This window comes from Chamaea fasciata, unplaced genomic scaffold (assembly GCF_029207755.1).
Source record: "Chamaea fasciata isolate MVZ Bird 193981 ecotype frontalis unplaced genomic scaffold, bChaFas1.0.hap1 SCAF_12, whole genome shotgun sequence".
In the NCBI taxonomy this organism is placed as follows: domain Eukaryota; kingdom Metazoa; phylum Chordata; class Aves; order Passeriformes; family Sylviidae; genus Chamaea; species Chamaea fasciata.
Window position 1 is genome coordinate 17,533,529 of NW_027094097.1, and position 18,570 is coordinate 17,552,098.

Below are 18,570 nucleotides of genomic sequence, written 5' to 3' on the forward strand. Positions count from 1 at the left end.
ATGCTCAGTCTCTCAAACTGAACTCTTCACAGATATGGATAGAACTTCTTCTTTTAAAATGTCATAAATTTAACACTGCAAAATACAAACTGTTCCATCTTTCAGTCTGTAGGCCAAGGAAGTATTTTGGTATAGAATCATACTGGCAAAAACAGTTACCCCAATTACTTCAAGTAATGAAAAACTAGTGTGGCATAACATCAGAAATGCACAGGGGCAATATCTTTACCCACTTCTTCTGCTACTGAACTGCTATTACACATCCAGAGTTATGGTATCAACAACAGAAAGACTTTCCTTGAACATCTTTGCTACTCTGGACTGCAGATTAATATTTTATCCTCAAGTTCTACCTAAAAATATGGCCTGTTTCTAACTCTGGGACAGAGATATGGGAACTGAAAACAGTTCCACTAACTCCAGTTCTCTAATCTTCTCTGCTTTGAACCAGAGAAGAACTGCACAGCTCCTAAATTCTCCTATTTAAAAAGAGCAGAAAAGTGATGAGAACACAAGTGTTGAGATTCATTGTTATCACACATCATAAGTGATTCCTTTTCTGCAGGAGGCTGCCTTGGTCCCACATGCAGAGAGACATTTCAAACAATAAATCACCAGAACAGCACCATTCTGAGGGAAACACTCCCAGGCATTCCAGCCCTGCACTGCAACCCCATTTCTGTGTCTCTGTGGGTTTGCTGTGAAAACAAGACATGAAGAGGTCACAAAGACTGCCTTTGTCTAGGGATTGTCAGAGGAAAGCTCTCAAGTACACCTGGCTTTACCATTTATCTCAATTCCTGACCAGCTGCAAACACCTGTTTACACAAAAGCTGTTAACTTGCTGATGCACTCCTGGCTAGTTTATACTGCTGGATTTTTCTGCATTTCACATTTCTGATTTAAAGATGTGCTCTGTAACCCTTATGTCTGCAACTCAGCAGCCAGGCTCAGGTTTACTGCATGCAGTGACATAAAACGCAATAATCAGACTGCCCAAGATAACTAAGAACATTATCTGAGCACATGAAGTCTTTCCTAGCCTTTCCTAGATCAGTGGAGACAGCCAATCAAATACTCTATTGTACACTTAAATTTTAAAAAAAACCCTTAAAATATGCATTACACTGACAAAAGATACAGTGACTAATTACTGTAAAATGGAGGGAATTTCACAAAGACATCTTTTTTCCTTCTAACAATCTATTTAAAGTACTTTTCCATAATGCACACTTTTCTTGCCCTTTATTCTGTACTTGAGCAAGCAAGCATTCTTGATCAGCTAGAGGAAAAGGGCAACTCCAAAGATTCAAATAGATTTCAAGGCTTGTGAATTCCACCACTGAAGAGATGCACAGGTTTGTGCACCCACACAGACAGGGGCACAATGCAGGTGTTCCTTAGAATTCCCATCTTGAGGGATGCTGTCATCAAAAAGCCAAGTAATATCTCATATATTGCTACATCACACATCATGAGGTTGATGACAGGGATGGAGCAGCTCTGCTGGGAGGAAAGGCTGGCAAGGCTGGGATTGCTCACCTGGACAGGAAGGAGAAGCTTTGGGCTGAGCTCAGGGTGGCCTTGCAGGGCCTGAAGGAGCCGCAGGAAAGATGGAGAGAGACAATTGCCAAGGGCTGGAGGGCCAGGACCCAGGGAATGGCTGCCAGTGCCAGAGGGCAGGGCTGGATGGGATCTTGGGCAGGAATTGTTCCCTGGCAGGGTGGGCAGGCCCTGGCACAGGGTGCCCAGAGAAGCTGTGGCTGCCCCTGGATCCCTGGCAGTGCCCAAGGCCAGGCTGGACATTGGGGCTTGGAGCAGCCTGGGACAGTGGGAGGTGTCCCTGCCCATGGCAGGGGTGGGGATGGAGGAGGTTTAAAGTCCCCTCCAAGCCAAACCTCCTGGGATTCTGTGATTATCAGTTTGTGTATGTGTACTATGTTTTACCATGTCTTTGGTTGCAATGTAAGATATAACCAAAAGTACGTAATCTATCACCACCTGTTGAAACTGGTTAGGAAGGCATTTTTTTCTTTATCTCTTCCAGGACCCATCCTCCCTCCGGGGATATTGGCTGTTCATGGGCCATTGAGGCTCACTGGGTGGCTGATACAATTACAGCATCCCATTGGGAGATGCTCCACCCAGGGGGAGTAGCCCAGCATTCCTACCTGGATAAAACCTGAGAGTCAGAACACCAGCACAGCCTGTTTGCACTGGATTCCCAGAGGAAGAGCAGACCCATCTCACCACCACTGGACCTTCAGAGGAAAACTACACCCTCTTACAGGATCATTGCTTCAACAGAACCACATCTGTCACTGCAGGTGGATTTGATTGGGCTGTTCCCGACACCTTGACCAACAGGGTGTCAGGTTGTATTCTGACTCTGCCAGTGTTTTCTCCTTTAGTTTGGGGGTTTTTTTGTTCTAGTACATTTTTATTTTTAATATTCCTTGTAAAGAACTGTTATTCCTATTCCCATATCTTTGCCTGAAAGCCCCTTAATTTCAAAATTATAATAATTCAGAGGGAGGGGGTTTACATTCTCTATTCCAAGGGAATCTCCACCTTTCCCTGGCAGACACCCGTCTTCCTAAACCAAGACGTATCACTATCAATATAACACACCTTTAACTATGATTTAGCTTTACCATACTAGAAAATTACAGCAGCCTCACTGGAAACATTGACATTTCCATAGTTGGAAAGTATTTCTCTGTTACTGATTTTTTTCCTAAGTCTGTATTTGGGCAATTACTGATCTCTACATGAACATAAAACAGTGGGTTTGTCACAGGTTTTTGGTGCCAAAATCTATGCCAATAATAAACAATTTGAGACAATTAATATGCATAGTTCTTATTTATGACATTGGAAATGCACTAAGGTAGGTCCTTTTCAATATTATTAGAGTTAAAAGCAATAACTGTCAAGTGACTTAACAACAGAATGATGTTGACAGCAACCTTCATGTCTGTAAGAAAATTAGAAAGATAAATTACCCTTTTTCCACTAGACTAGCCTTAATATTATAATTGGTCCATTTATTTCATAAGGACACTCATTTTACAAGTAAATGTGTATTTTACTCTGAATTCTTTTATCAACAATTCCTATATATTGGTATATATTCTATTCAAAAAAAGCAATCTTACTGAACAATACTTACATCAATTGTTTCACATTCATACTTAAAAGTTTCAGCACTTATAAAAAGCTCCATTTTAATCAAACAGCATCAAAACAGTCACACTTATCAGGTATGATAACTTTCCAATTCAAGTGAGCAGGATAAACTACTTAGTCATTGACTAAATCATCTCTAGTCCCAATTTGTGTGTGTTTGGACTTAGCTATTTAGAATGACAATAGTTCAACCTGTCCAGAACTAATTGCTATAAATATACCAGATGTTGTAAAAATCTGGACTTATTCTGTTTAACGGAAGACGAAGCAAATACCATAAGAATGCAGAAATGAATGATTTAATAGTGTAACCTTTATTTCCAGCATTATAGGTCAAATATATTTAGTAAAAACATGGCCAATTGACTTCTCTTTTTTGTTAATATTTCAACCCTAACAGGACTAGGCTGGGCTATAAATTTCCAGGTTTGCTCAAAGGGCACCAGCTCATGGTTAAAAATGAAGCCAGCGTGCACCTGAACACACACGTGGGTGCCAGTAGTAGGAGTCTATTTTTTGCTTCTTACTACAGCTAAGAGCACATCTATTAAATGATAAAAATATTAATGCTCCACTGTCTTTAATATATCCCATCACAGCAAATAAACTCAAGTCAGAAATAAAATCTGAATTGACTCAACTGCCACCTGAATTGAAGCACTGTGACCTCAAGTCATATCTACACACACAGGAGTTGGGCGTTGAACTAAATTTTATTTCCTCGTGAGATTTGGCAGATAAAACCCTCAAGAACGCATGAAAAGCAATGTATTGTAATCAGATATAGCAAGTTTACAAGGAATATTGCCATAACCTATTACAATTTACTGAATTTTATCTAAGTGCAGTGCATATACTATTAGGCATGTCACTAAATACTCAGATATGAATATCATGCTAATTGCCAGCTATGTTTTATTATTTTTTCTACTCATGTTTAAAGGTGAGAAATGGCCAGCTGCACAGGCATGAGCTTATATAGCATTAAACAGCTGGGGGAAATTCTGCTTTAGGTGAAATCATAATTAATTCAAGCCAGCAGAATCAGTTTTGCTTCCCTTGTCTTATCACATGAATAATTACCAAACTTACAAATATTTGTACTCAAACATTCCTCTACTACTGTTATGGGTGCAAAGCTAAGGATGAGAGCCAGAAACAACAAAATCCCTGTTTACAGGATATTGTTGGCTCAAGCCAGACAGCACAGCCCCAGACACCTGCAGGGCATGGTTTATTTTTGAGATGGGTTTCTTTTATCATAAGTTATTAAATGCTTCCAAACCCCAATCTGCTGCAGCTGTTATTTTTTGGAACACCCATATGTACATTCAAAATATTTGCCAACCATTATCACAGAATCTTTGCATCAGTTGCCTTTCAGGGTCCAAACCCATACAATTGGCAAGATAAATAAGCATTTAGCACTCACAGTCTAGCACTTAACCAGATGCTTTAAACCCAGCACATTTCTTTATAATATTCAGGGAGTGTGTGTCCCCTTCAGGTATTTTGATGCAGATATAAAGCACCAGATAACCTTCAACAGCCTCTTTCAAGCCCAGGGTTTTTTCAGAGCATAATATTAAAACTGTGTTTATTTCCACAGAGAGAAAATTGCTTGTGAAAATAAAACAAAGAACTCCTCAAAGCTAAACAGCCAGCTCATTATTACTGCAGGGACAGAAAGCACAGTGTGGATATCTTTTTAAATGTATTCCTGTAGGATGCATGAAATACATCAGGTAATTTGAGAGCAAATCTGTCAGGTCTAGATTTCACAGGACTAAAAAATCTGATATATAAGATCTCCACTGAGACAACAAATACAAACAATAGACCACACTTCTAACTGATGCTGGCCTGCGTTGAAATTTGGTCGTTCAAATTATACCAATGAAATCCTAATTTAAACATCAATAGATCTAAACCCACATCATATACAAAACAAAATTCAATAATGAGAGCCCTTCACAAGTCTTTGTTTCTCTAACTTAATTTTTGATACAAACAACTTTTTTTCCCCTGAGAATCTAAAAATCTGCTCCATGCCTTTAATCTAAATATTTCTCTCTCAAACCACCAGTGAATTAGGGCCTTCTGATAAAAGACACAGGATAAAGGCTGATATCTTTGTTGTTGTGAGCAGAGAGCTACAATAGTGCATTAATGAATAAAATGTGAATAATTGTAAGTAAAAGTTTTGAGTAAAATGTTACAGCTAAAGTATTGGTTTTCTCTTTTTTTCTTTTTGGATCAAGTCCTCCAGTGTTTCCCTCATGGTTACTTTATAAAATAATTATAGTCTTTAGCATTTTATCTTTCATAACTCTGCCTAAAATCAGAAATTACAAGATTAACACTATTTAGAGTGAATGAATTTCTTGAATTGCAGTTGTGTTTTACAACTGGCACTGTCCAAAGGACAAGTGCAATAGGTAAAGCACCTTTGAATCAAGTGATTTTCAGCATGTTTATATTTCAAGTGAGGAGGAAATGCCTTCACAGAACACATGGTAATTTATCCAAGTTCTTGTTTGACAGACAGGAACAGTACATAACAGACTGAAGGCATTTCTGTTACATGAGCTGGACAAAAATCATACAGCATTACCTCTGTGTTGCCAAATGCAGAGCAGTCAGTTACCAGACAGTGAGGTTATTTGGGAAGATAGCATTATGGAAGGGATCAAGTACTTAGATATCTTCTGGGAACAGTATCAATCTTATGCTAACTCTGCATTAAAATCACATAGTATCCTAATAGATTTCCTAGGCAGGGAATTTGGACAATGCTCTCGGGGATGCACAGGGCGGGATTGTTGGGGTGTCTGTGCAGGGACTGGATGATCCTGGTGGGTCCCTTCCAGTTTGGGATATTCTGTACTTGAGAACAAGGAAAAATGAAGTTTTTGATTCTGGGAAGTCAAATTTACCTCTCATAAAAAATATCCCCAAGCACATGCTGTCCTGAGAAGGATTTACTCTACCAGGGATTCACAAGATGGTGCTAAGGACAAGTATATGTTTCTCTGTCAAGGGACAGGACCTGCAGTATAACAGATCTCAGACACAAAAACAGTATAAATGATTATTTCATTCAATTACTTTTCAGCATGAAAAACAAGCTTATAATTTGGGTGGGGGTTTTATATTTTATCCTAAAAATTACTTCACTCAGGCAGCAATTCACTGCTTCAATGACTGATTACAGAAATCAATTTCACAAGATGCACATGCAAAAATATTGCGGAGAAATTTGGCATTTTAAAGACTTATGACTAATTTTACTTTTCAGCCGAAGGACAGCATTAGGACTGCCATCAAAGGCTAGAACATATGTTATTTGATGTCATAGATGAATCATGCTATGCACTAGATGTTCTGAAGTCTCATTTTGAAGAGGATCATCAGAGTGAAAGCCCTTAATACACTGCTTTAGTGTGTCAAAGTCTCTAATACCTCCAGCCAGACAGGCTGATATGCCTCAAGGTAGATTCTCCTTGTTCTCAAACAATTCAGCACACAGAGCATGGTAATGAGCGTGTGAAGATCTGACAGCCATAAGGTGCCCCCTGCAAAATGTTCCCCTAAACTCTGATTATCTCAGGGCCCAGGCACGGCCACCACAGTTAATGATGTTGGTGCCACAGCACGGGGCCTGGGGCAGCCCTCCCCAAGGTCACTCTGCAGCCCTTTCTTTGCCACATCTGCCTTTATTATTGCCTTAAGCACAAATGCAATTACTGCCCAGTGTGGCCAGGCTTCTGCAGTCCCCCTAGAGAAGCCACTCAGTGGGGAATCACAAAATTCAACAATCCTTGCACCTGCAAGCCAATAGCACTACAAATTAAAATATCACTTTTAGCATTACTGTAAAAGCAAGGAATAAATACCTGAGGCAAAGGTCACTCAAAATTGCACCTCCCTGAAATGAGTAATCCCTAACCCGAAGAATTTGCATACTGACAGTCTAGCAGCATTACACTGGGACATTGGGTTTGTGTGGGAAGGTTCTGGTAGCTGGGGGGGCTTCTTCTGTGAGAAGCTGCTGGAAGGTTCCCCCAAGTCCAGCAGAGCCAGTCCCAGGTGGCTCCAGGACACACAAGGCTGGGCCCATCAGTAACAGCACCTCTGGAGAACATTGAAGAAGGGGAAAACCCTGCAGAATTTCAGCCAGAAGAAAGACGTGACAACATGTGAGAGGAGCAGCCCTGCAGACCCCCAGGGCACAGGGCAGGAGCTGCTCCGGGGGCTACAGCTGAGGTTCCCCCAAGCCCGGGGTGCAGCCCAGGGAGAAGCAGCTGTGCCCCCGCAGCCCTCAGGGTCCAGGATAGATCAGAGATCCCCCTGCAGGGCCCCACACAGAGCAGAGGATGCCTGAAGGAGGCTGTGACATTGTGGGAATTCCATACTGGAGCAACTCCTGGCAGGGACCTGCAGACTATGGAGAGAGAAGCCCACACAAGAGCAGGTTTGCTGGCAGGACCTGTGACCCTGGGGGTGACCAATACGGGAGCAGCCTGACCCTGAAGGACAACACTCCACGGAGAAGGGTCCTGCAGCCTTCAGGAAGGATTCACTCTGGGGAAGTTCATGGAGTCTGCTGCTGGGGCAGGGAAAGGTCTCCTCTCCGTGAGAAAGAAGGAGCAGCAGAGATGTGATGAACTAACTGCAGTCCCCATTCCCCCTGCCCCTGGGACACAGAAATGAGACACTGGGGGACTTCAGATCCATCAGTGATCCAAGGCTGACGTACATAAAGAATTCCCATTGCAACAAGTTTTGAAAAGGGAGGAGAGAGATAGGAGTAGCCACAGCAAGCAGAGAATTAGGACAGTGAAAGTACTGAAACAGCTGCAGTGAGGAATGAGCAGTGGGACCTTAACAGGACAGCACATTGGACAATTGTTTCATGTCTGGTTCAGAGACAATGCAGATTTTTCTACCTCCAAGTACTCAAGGAAAGAATTGATAGTCTACAGGGCAAAGTCCTACATAGCAGTCTTTAGAAACAGATGTAAACTCAAGAAGTGGGGTAGGGAAGAAGAGAAGTGGACAACTCTCATTTGTTTTATTGTTACTCAGATTACATTCCTGTAATACTTTCATTTAGCATGTTCAAACACTTCAGGTGAATTACATTCTTAGTGGTCACTTGTCTATCTCGCAGGCTCTATTCTCTCGAAGATTTTTGCTGGTTGTCTACTAAGAGTGGTCTGAAGGTCCTCATAAAATTCAATAATATACAAACTAAGGTCTATTTCCTTTTTAAGGAACTGCAGCAGATTTTTATTCCTATATCAAAGAGCAAAACACATCCCAAACAAGTAACCACAGCAGTCACTTGCTAGGATTGTACTCAGCACAAAACCAATGTTTAACAACACCTGTACTTGCTGCCCCTGGAGCTATCAGTAAATAGCACCAGAGAAATATGTCACAACTAAACCAGGAGAGATTTCAAAATACAACTCAGAAGAAAAAATAAAACACAGATAGATGGCCTCAGAAAGAACTTGAAGCTATTTTGTTCAAGCCACAGAAGTCCTCAAGATGAAGAGAGAAGCCCATAAAACTCTGGATGGAGAATCTCACTAATTGGTTTACAAGTGTCAAAACAGCACAGAAAAGGAACGGCACAGAACCACTCCTTCAACTTCCACCTGTGCTTGGTGGAAGGATGAGGAAGTTTGCAGTCATGATGGCCCTGTGCAGATTTGAGACAAACTGCCAGACAGTGCTACCATCTAACGAGACTCAAAAGCAGTCAGGTCAGAGGCTGTGTTTGGTCTCTCGCTGGTAGCACAGTGAGGTCATTATAAAAAGCAGTATCAAAGCATTTATCTTGCTTTTACTTACTTGGACAGTCTTTTCCCCACTTCTGTCCCTTTGAAGAAGTGTTCTGTTAATTTTCAGGCCCTCGTAGTCCCGGATTAAACTCACTTCCAATCTCTTTCTTCCCTTATGACACTTTAGAGAAGAGTGGCTTTTTCCCTTTTGAGAATGGTGGCAGCCAGAAATCTGCTGCCATGCCTGATTAAGGACCAGAGTCCAGTGACCAACAGTGTGAGGGTTCCGATTTGCTGTGACAAGGGGCTTAACCTTCACCAAATATAACCAAAAGGCTTCTAAACACTTGATTTAGAAGATGGTGAGAAGAACCTTTATTTTCCCTGTATGACTCCTACTCCTCTTAAGGGGTTAAACTCATCCTATTTAAGTCTCACTTTTCATATTTCATATAACACGCTTCCAAGTTTGAGAAAACTGCACAGCTGAGTCTGCTATAAGAAAGTACAAATACAAAACAAAATAGAAAGGGCATATAAGGGTAATATGGTTAAGATATGGGAGTTCACAGCTTAAGTATCCCAAGGTTACATCAAAATCTAGAAAAAACTTAAGGGGATTACACAAAGTATGAAGAAAACAAGATCTTTTATGTGTGCTAACAATTATTTTAACTTTTGCTTTGCATATTTTCAACTGTGAGAGTCTCTGCAGCAATAACAGAAACAAATGACACAGGGACTGAAAGGAAGGAAAGGTTTGTTTGTACCTCTGTTTCTTCCTATAAAAAGGAAGCCCCAAAAATTACGGTAGAACTCTTATGGTAAATAAATTGTACTAAAGTACAACACATGCAAAGAAAAACATTAAGCTGAGTCCCTCCACCAAGATGAGAACATCAGAAGGAATCAAACAGCCAAATGTTATCAAAAACATGTATTGCATTAGTGCTCACTATTTAGATAATATATTCTTAACCAGTCTAAGGATTTTTTGGTTATTCAAAACATGAATCCAAGTTAAAACCAAACAATTCTATAGTACTTAATAAAATTAAAATGCTAGAAGTGGAATCAATTCCCCTGCAAATCACCTCTGACCACGTGTGGCTTGTAAGCCACAGCCCCTGAAATAAAGTGAAATATTGAAACATGAGTAAAGACATTACTGGATATTTCTTTAGCTAGTAAATTATTTGAAGCCTTGGTACATACAAAACATGGTATGTTTATACATATGCCAAATTATAGTGTCCTATTGTCACTGTATGTAAGGTTATGTTCATCAGAAGCTGGTCTGGCCTTGAGCTACTGCAGGGCCATCCCCACGAGAGCTTTTCACAGTTTGTAAAGTGTGCTCTTGTGTTCAGGTGTGAGGAAATACAGTAATTTAGTCTCTACCTACCCAAGAATTTGTTTCATTTATTTTTAATGTCTATTTTTAAACTATAGACTGCAACATCAGTGTGGTTTATGCACTGTCAAACTTTACTTCTTGTATCACAAATATTCCAGCAAAATGCACTAACTTGTAGAGGTAAAACCAAAATTCACGTGAACGAGACTTTGTGCAAACTATGATCGGGATCTAGGGGACAGCACAGAGTCAGAGCAATGGTGGTCAGTTTGGAGATTCCTACCTCAGGATTTCTGAGAGCAGGAGGAAAAAGCAGTATTTTACCTTTTGGTCCTCCAAAACAACTGAAGCCTGATGTGTAAAGAGAATGAGAGAATGTGTAAATCCACCTGGATTAGTCAGGCTAACAGTTTAAAAAGCTTAATATACAATTAGTGCAGGCACAGAGGAATAATGATGAGGGACAACATGAAGACATTTAACAGCACTATTACTCCTTCCAACACCGAGGAAAAATGGCATTTTAATGTAGACATTCATACAAAAATGAGTTTTTAAAGGAAAACAAATTAAGGTAAAGAAATGCTGTGAATATTTCAAGTATTGACCAGCAAATGCCACAATTCTTACTAACCAAAACATAAAACGCTCTTCCTTCTCAGCTGTGTTTGCATTACATACAAAGTTTGTTAGAAAAAAAATGTGATGGTGCATTGAAGGCAAACAAAAACTTCATCACTAAAGGACATGCCATTATTTTAGAATATATGTCATTATGTGCATTTTTAATGACACACACAGTTGTGCATTACCCTGTGTGAACACACATGGAAACACACGGCTTGCCTTCCTCCACAATCCAGAATTACTGGTTCAGTGAAAAACACAATCCCTGGGTTGGGTGTACTTGCAAATTAAGGAACTGGGGCTAAAAAAAGCCAAAATGAAATGTACTTTTAATTAATTACTAACACCTAAAACTACCTGAAATAGGTTATTTCAGTGAACTGAAGGAACTGTGGGATTATACAAGTAGCCAATCTATATTCCTAAAATCATTATTACCTTACTCCATTACCACTATTAATGCAAAAATAACAATGAAAAAATTATATTGCGCTCTATGTAAAAGACATCTCACTCCCTTTAATAGGGTATAAAAAGCAGTTAACCTTGAAGTGCAATAACAAAGTGTTGTATTTGAAACATTGAAAAATCCATGTTTTCAGCCTGTGATACTGGGTCATGCTTTTCAGGAGTACCTGTAAGGCTCATAATAACTATAGTAACATTTTTAAAAGGTGAAATAAAAAGAAAAAATACATAGTCAACAGGTATAGCTTCTAAGTTACGACTTAGATTCGTGCAATGAACAAAAAGTGTATTTAAATTAAAAAATAATAGTATTTAAAGATCTCATAGAAGGATATTATGTTTTCCTTGTTAAAACCCAAAAATCTTGAATTATCCACCTGCCTTTCAGTGTACAAAACGAGCCAACAAGCATTTTACTGTAAAAATAACTTCCTGGTGTTTCTTTTCCAAGATCCCTTTGTGCCAGGGTGCATCTTTCCCCAACTGTGCAGTGCAGCAAGGACAGTGGCTCCTGCTCCATTGCATCCAGTGCCACAGTAGAGCTTTACAGCGTGTTGGCACACAGAGCAGGAAAAGGGGCAAATTCCTGGGTAATTCCACCTTTCCAGCAGCCAAAACACAAACCTCAGAGGCTACAGATTCCCCTTCTTTAAAGGCTCGTGTTTAAACCTTGTACAGAGCAGCCATAATAGCATTTTAAAGGCAGAGCCTGTATTTCATCACAGCTATGGAATTTTCCCACAAGCACGTAGCCAGGCATTAAAATTGCACTTCCACTGACATCATAAGCGCTCAGGCTCTCCAAGTGACACGTAATGACTCCTCTGGGGCTGTTAGCACACGGATGGAAGTCTGAGAGGCACTTCATTGACACTGAAACAGCTCCAGTGTCTGCAGTGTGATGGTAATGACTCCTCTGGGGCTCTTACTGTGTCACTAGAAATATGAAACCCTTCCATTAATGTTACAAAAGCATTTACACCGCTATCAGAAGTAAAACCCCAGGAATGTAGCAATAAAAAAAAAAAATGAAATTATTAAGCTAAAAAACCCCAAAAGCTCAAGGGAAACAAATTTTCAGGAAACCTGTGTGTTAGTTTCAGCTTCGCTGAAACATATTCATACATAAAAATACTGCCAAAAATCCAACAAACATATCCGCCCCCTCACAGATAAGACATCAGCAGGCACAGATGAAAGGAATGCCTAAAACTGCTCCCCATCCTGAAACTAGAACTGATACAGGCCCTTTATGAATTGTACTTATAACAAACTTTGCCTTTACAGTGCTGCTGTAGCAATAAAAATGTTAATTAATGCTTCATCACCTCTCAAGAAAAGGAATGAATGGTTAGGAGTCAATAAGTGATATTCAGTCTTTGGTATTTCATTATTTACTTGAACTGTTTGGCAAACAATTGTTAAAAGATGTACATTCTGCAGTCCTGACCTTCAAAAAATAATGCTCATGGGAGAACTGCTAATGGATTGAATTTATTAGCTGAGGTCACAAACTGATTATCAATCCATGTATGATTTGTTGAACTAAAGTAACAAATCCAATTAGCTTTCCCAAGTTACATATAACTGACAACCTAGAATTATATTACAAACCAACAACTTAGAATACTATAATAAACCATGAACAAGGGGCTTTTTGTATGTAGCATATTAAAAATACAACTTAGTGTTTTTCCTCTTTACAACCACTTCATGGGTTCAATTTTTCTGATAAAAAGTCCCCTTGAATAGATTCTCCAAGTACTGCTTTTGTGTTTTGTACAGAGTCACCAGGATCACAGACTCAGTGTTGAAGACCCTCATTCTATAACCTAGAAATCAATCAGGAAAAGTTTAGGAAAAGTCACAACAGGCAAACACAAGTTTAAAAAAAAAAAAAAAAAAAAAAAAAAAAACCTACAATAATTATTAAAGCAACAGGAAGGTTATAGCATATATATATTAGAATGCTGCAAAACTTAGAAATCAACTTCCCCACAAGAAATAAATCCATCAAGTCTGACTTTTCCCTGTAGCAGAAACTCGAGAAAGGATAGAAGGGAAAAAAAGAAAAAAATAAACAAACCCAAACCAGCAAAACACCAAATCAACCAAGCAAAAAACTCCACTAGTACTAAAGGAATTACCAGCGAAGATTAGATTAGAAGCCCATCAAGTCCATGCTCTTATCAAGAAGCTTCACTTTTGGGACAGGTTGGGTCAAGACGACTCAGGAAAAAACTTGAGAGAAGGAAAATCAATTTGCAGTTTGTGGAAACAGGGACTGCTTGAGATACTGAACATGTGTACTGCTTGAAACTTACTGGCTACAAGAAGCCACATATCGAATAAAGATCATGATAGGTAAAAGGAAAGAGAAATCCAAAGTTTCTGAACAGGTGTAAGAAAAAAAAAAACAACATGAGGAAACATTTCCCAACATCTTCGGAGTAGAAGGAGGAAAAGAAGGATTGCAGCTGGCCAGTTCCATGTATTCTTAAGGCACACTTATGGATAGGAAGCCAAAACTTGCAGAATTCTGTATGTTTCAGTAGCTGTGAAAAATATTTTCTTACTATCACTGATGAAAGAAAGGTACTAAGTGTTTACACCGATGTGTCGAGTGAAAAGCTGCTGAAAAACACCTCACCAATTGAGGAAAGCCATCAACAAGCCTGTGGGTTCAGTGAAGGTTTTTAACAGAGACTTAATTTTAACAGTCCCCCAAACTTGACAGAAACCAAGATGACTTTAGTAGGCAACAAAGGAAAAAGCAAGTTCCCTGACAGGAACAGACCAGTAGCTTTGTCTGCAAAAAATTCCAGCTCCAGCACTTTCACACCTGCCCAAAGCACACAGCTCAGCTTTAAATCGTGCAGTCAGCTGAGAATCACAGTGAGAGTTATCCCTGACAAGTGTTTCCGTACATCACTTGGGGTGCACAGCCTTTCCAACACCGGGACCTCTCCAGCCCAGCCCTTGGAGCACAGCTTCTCCCAAGGATGGGAATACAGTGTTAGCAGGGACAAGGCAAGGCCAGCACTGCCCCAGTCAGCATTTCCCATGGAATTCTCCACAATCAACACCCCAAAAACCCCAGCCAAGGGACACAGTCCAAGTCCCTGTGCCACCTGCACTGCAGAGGTTGAGCACAGCAAGCTTCCCCTCCCACTGCAGCCTCCCAAACCAAAGCCATCCCAATATTAGACTGCTGGCTTTTTAAAAGTATTAAGATAAACGCTGTATGTATAGTGCTAAAATAACTTTGCTTTTCTTTCTGCTAGTAACAAAACTTAGACATGGTAGGAGTGGTAGCTGATATAGTTATGAGTGAACTGTCTGTTCACTCATGATTATATGTCCAGTGAACATGTGATGAGGACCCTGCTAGTGAAATACCAACTATCAGTATCTGCCAATTGAAGAAACTAAGGACCAAATCTCAAACTGGAGGTGATAATACGAATGGACTAAAACCACAGCCAAGAAACATGCATGCTCTAAAAAGGGAGACCCGAGGAGTGGCCATGCTAAACAGTTCCTGGAATACATAAACTCATTTGGGGAAAAGTTTGAATATGCATAATGATTTGTGAACATGCAACAGGCTGATGTAACAGAGAAGGTATTCAAAGAATGTCTCCAAAGACAGCAGGTATGCTCTTGGCTGAATGCCAAACACCTGCCCATTTAAACCCTTGCTCTATCTTTGTCTCCTATCATCTTTCTATTAAACCATTTAAATTTTACCAGAAAAGTGAACCTTGTTTTTCACACCAAGCTGGCCCATCCCTCTGCCTCCACAGCCCGTGCCAACGCTGCTGCCTCACCTGGAGCCAGGACAGGGGGTCCGAGGACAAGGTGCTGCCTTGGACAGGTCACAGGTCCCCACCAGCTCATACATTCCAGACGGTTCCGGGCAGAGCTGTGAGATAAGTCTGCTCCTAGTGCATTGCCACTACACAACAAGAACACGAGGAGCTTTTCCTCCCCTTTCCCAAGGTATTTTAAATATCCCCCAGGAAAGAGCAGCTTTACCTCCCGCGCTCACCCCATCAGCCTGTGCTAACACGGCCAGCTGGGTGTGCCCTGGTTGTAACCATCCCCTGCCTTGCTGGAGCTGAGCTCATCCAGCACCTGTGGCACTTTGCTGCAGCCAGCTCCTCCCTTTCCCAGGAGAAACTGCTCCAGCTTCCAGCTCTGCTGAGGAGAAACCATCTCCAGGTGATTCATTCTTCAGTGCAATTTGGCAGGGATGGGGTGCACCTGTCCCCTGTGTGAGCTGAGTTCTGGTCTGTGGGAGGTAGGTGCTTCCTGGCCTTCTCCTGGATGAAGTTTAAAGCCAGGGCTCTGATTTGGGATGTCATTTTTACCTGGAAGTGATGGGAAACCTTGGTTAGTCGAGTATTTTGTGTTTAATGAAATTCTGGATGTAGACATAGAGATGGAGTTGGTTTCCTGTGAAAAGAGATGATGGATCTCAAACTCTCCATTTGAAACTAGGAAGGTTGGATTTTCACAGCAAATTCTAAGCCTATTGTAGACTTGCTCTCCTTGAATATGAAGTTATACACTTTTAAAAGCTCAGAAACTGTCTTGAAATTAGTGATTTCTTCTGTATTAGATGTATGGAAAAAATTAATGGTTTAATAATTTAGATACTTGAAAATTAGCAAATTGGGGGAAAGATAAATGCTTTTGCTACTGGTATCATTAGTATTGATGGAATGGGAGAGATTGTATTTCTTTTGATGCTCCATACTTGGGTATGCACTGCCTGCTGCCTGGCTAATACAAATTTATTCTGTACTGTTTGTTGTCATAAACTGGAGATTTCACTATCACTGCTCTGCTGTGGGTAAATTTTAACTTGACTTTCCCCACCAGGGCATTGCAAACTGCCAGAACTATGTTATGTTTGCCAGTGTATGCCTTGTATAATACTCACATAAGCTTTAGAGATGGGTTTTGAAGGGGGTATTTTTATTAATTATTATTTCTATTTTAAATGTGAATCTAGCTCAGTGGATTGCATTTGATAGCAGGTGTTATCTTAAAGAAAATGCCATGATAATAAAACAGTTGTGTGGCAACAGTGAACTTAGCATATTTAGTGATCTATAAAAATCTTGGAGGGATACAGGTTGTATGTTGCAAGAAATGAAATAATCTGTTGCAGTTACACACTGCTAAAAAATTTCCAGCTTTAAGTATATTAGTTTCATGTTTCAGCACTGCCTGGTCTTCTTCCATATATGCTAGGACATAGAATATTAAATCCTCAGACATTTTAAATAAAAACTCCTGCTTGTAGCTTTCATTCATCTGTTTCCTAATGCTGCCATAGTAGAATATCTGAAAATGAAAAAACCTCATATTAATCTGCTTAGGCTGTTAGAACAGCAATCTGCTGAAAAAACTTGATTATTTCTTCATATTGTTGTCTTCCCCTGATATTTTTATTTTTATCCTGCACTAGTTTCTCATAGGGTTTGGAGTTTTATTTAAGGCTTACATGGCAACACCAGTGTCCTGTTAATTCAAGGCAGCTTCTCTGTGCTCTTGTTGCAATTCTTTCATGACTCTGCCTATTTATATATATATAAAATTTTGGGGCACAAACCAAGCTTGAGCACAGCAGGCTAAGCAGCGGAATGATGCAAACATTGGCAGGTTTAGAACTGTCATTGCTGTGTTTGCCATGCAGTGATGAAGACATGCAATCTCCCCAGCACAAGTCTGGGAGCCTGTGCCAGCTGGCTGCCTGCCCTAACCTCAGGGAATTGTAATAAATGATGCCTGAGCAAATGGGCACCATCTGGGCAAAGCTCAAGTGAGCTTGTCTGGACAAGGCTCCAGGGTCATGTAAATGAAATGGACTTCAGTGTTAAGATGCATCTGTGAATGAACAATTCCTCCTTCTATAAATCTGTCTGGGTCCAGTGCAGGTGCAGAGAGCTGGCAGTATTTATAGACTACCTGGAATTTGTAGATTTTTAAAGATGCCGATTGTTTAAGTGTATAAAGAGCTGACTCTGGAGCCCACCTTTCACAGCAGCCTCGAGAACAGAAAGTCAGCCTTGAAAAGAAGTGAGAAGAGAAGGGGCATGGAGCAGCCACAGAAGGGATGCCTTTGTCTGGGTTTATTCATACCTGTTGAATCTCTATGATTTTTACCAGCACAAATACCAGTGCTGTGCTATAGAACTGGTACATTTGGCAGGACTTCCAGATTTTTGAATGCAAAACACAAGTCCTGCACTTACAATAGCAGATGAGGAGAAAATGTAGCTTTAGAAACTACAGTATAATCCATCATCCAAGGCTTCTATTTTGAACTCTTTGCTGTAGCTGATTCCAGATTCTGTTTTGCTGCTTCTGATTGTTGTTGTACAGTATTTTACTTTTCTCAAGCCATTTGTGTTCTAAGAAGATATGGGAGGATTTGTATTTTTTGTTCTTCTTTTTTCACTAATAGTTTCCAGAAGTTAGTTAATTATTTTGAATTTAAAATAAGGTGTGATTCTTGGCATGTTCAGTTACTTTGCACGTTACATTTTTCTCCAGCCTGTGCCTGATGGTAAATGTCCCTTTGAAAGAACTGCTCTGTACGCTTGTGTATCCCCTTGGAAGTTTGGGAATCTTGGCTCTTTAGCTGTAGTCCTGAGTCCTTGCATGACATTTCTTGTATACAAGGCCATTAGTCCTGGCAAAAGTTGTCACTAATATGGGCATTTCTCATTTGTAATTTTGACTTTATGCATAAATACATTCTATATGCCAGTGCTGCATATTTCTGAAAAACATCCTCAAAACTTCATCTGTATAGTGCTGAAATTTCATAAAACTCCACACAGTGAAGACAACTGTAAGTCAATGTTGTCAATTACGGATGATTCAAGTATTACAGCCTTTCTTAAAAATATGAAAGAACTTGCAATTCCTAGTTCACAGCTTCAGATTGAAACTTCTCTGACAGGTTCTGACAGCACGGTGACAACCACGATCAGCCCATCACACACACATACACACCAGATGCATTTCTATTTATGCTTTTCCCTTATTTTTAAAGGACTTTACACCTGCACTGGAAGTTAGTTTTGTGTGTCTTTCCAGGAAGGGAGGATGTTCTGTTTC

The 18,570-nt window shown here is 40.2% G+C and overlaps 1 long non-coding RNA gene across 1 annotated transcript in view; it reads right to left on the reverse strand.

Moving 5' to 3' along the window:
- LOC136295820 (uncharacterized) overlaps nt 1-15,421 on the reverse strand; it is a 34,058-nt gene extending 18,637 nt beyond the window's left edge. The window contains exon 1 of the long non-coding RNA XR_010722809.1: nt 15,264-15,421. This is a non-coding gene — a long non-coding RNA (uncharacterized lncRNA). The remainder of the gene's footprint in view (nt 1-15,263) is intronic.
- Between the last annotated feature and the right edge of the window lie 3,149 nt (nt 15,422-18,570).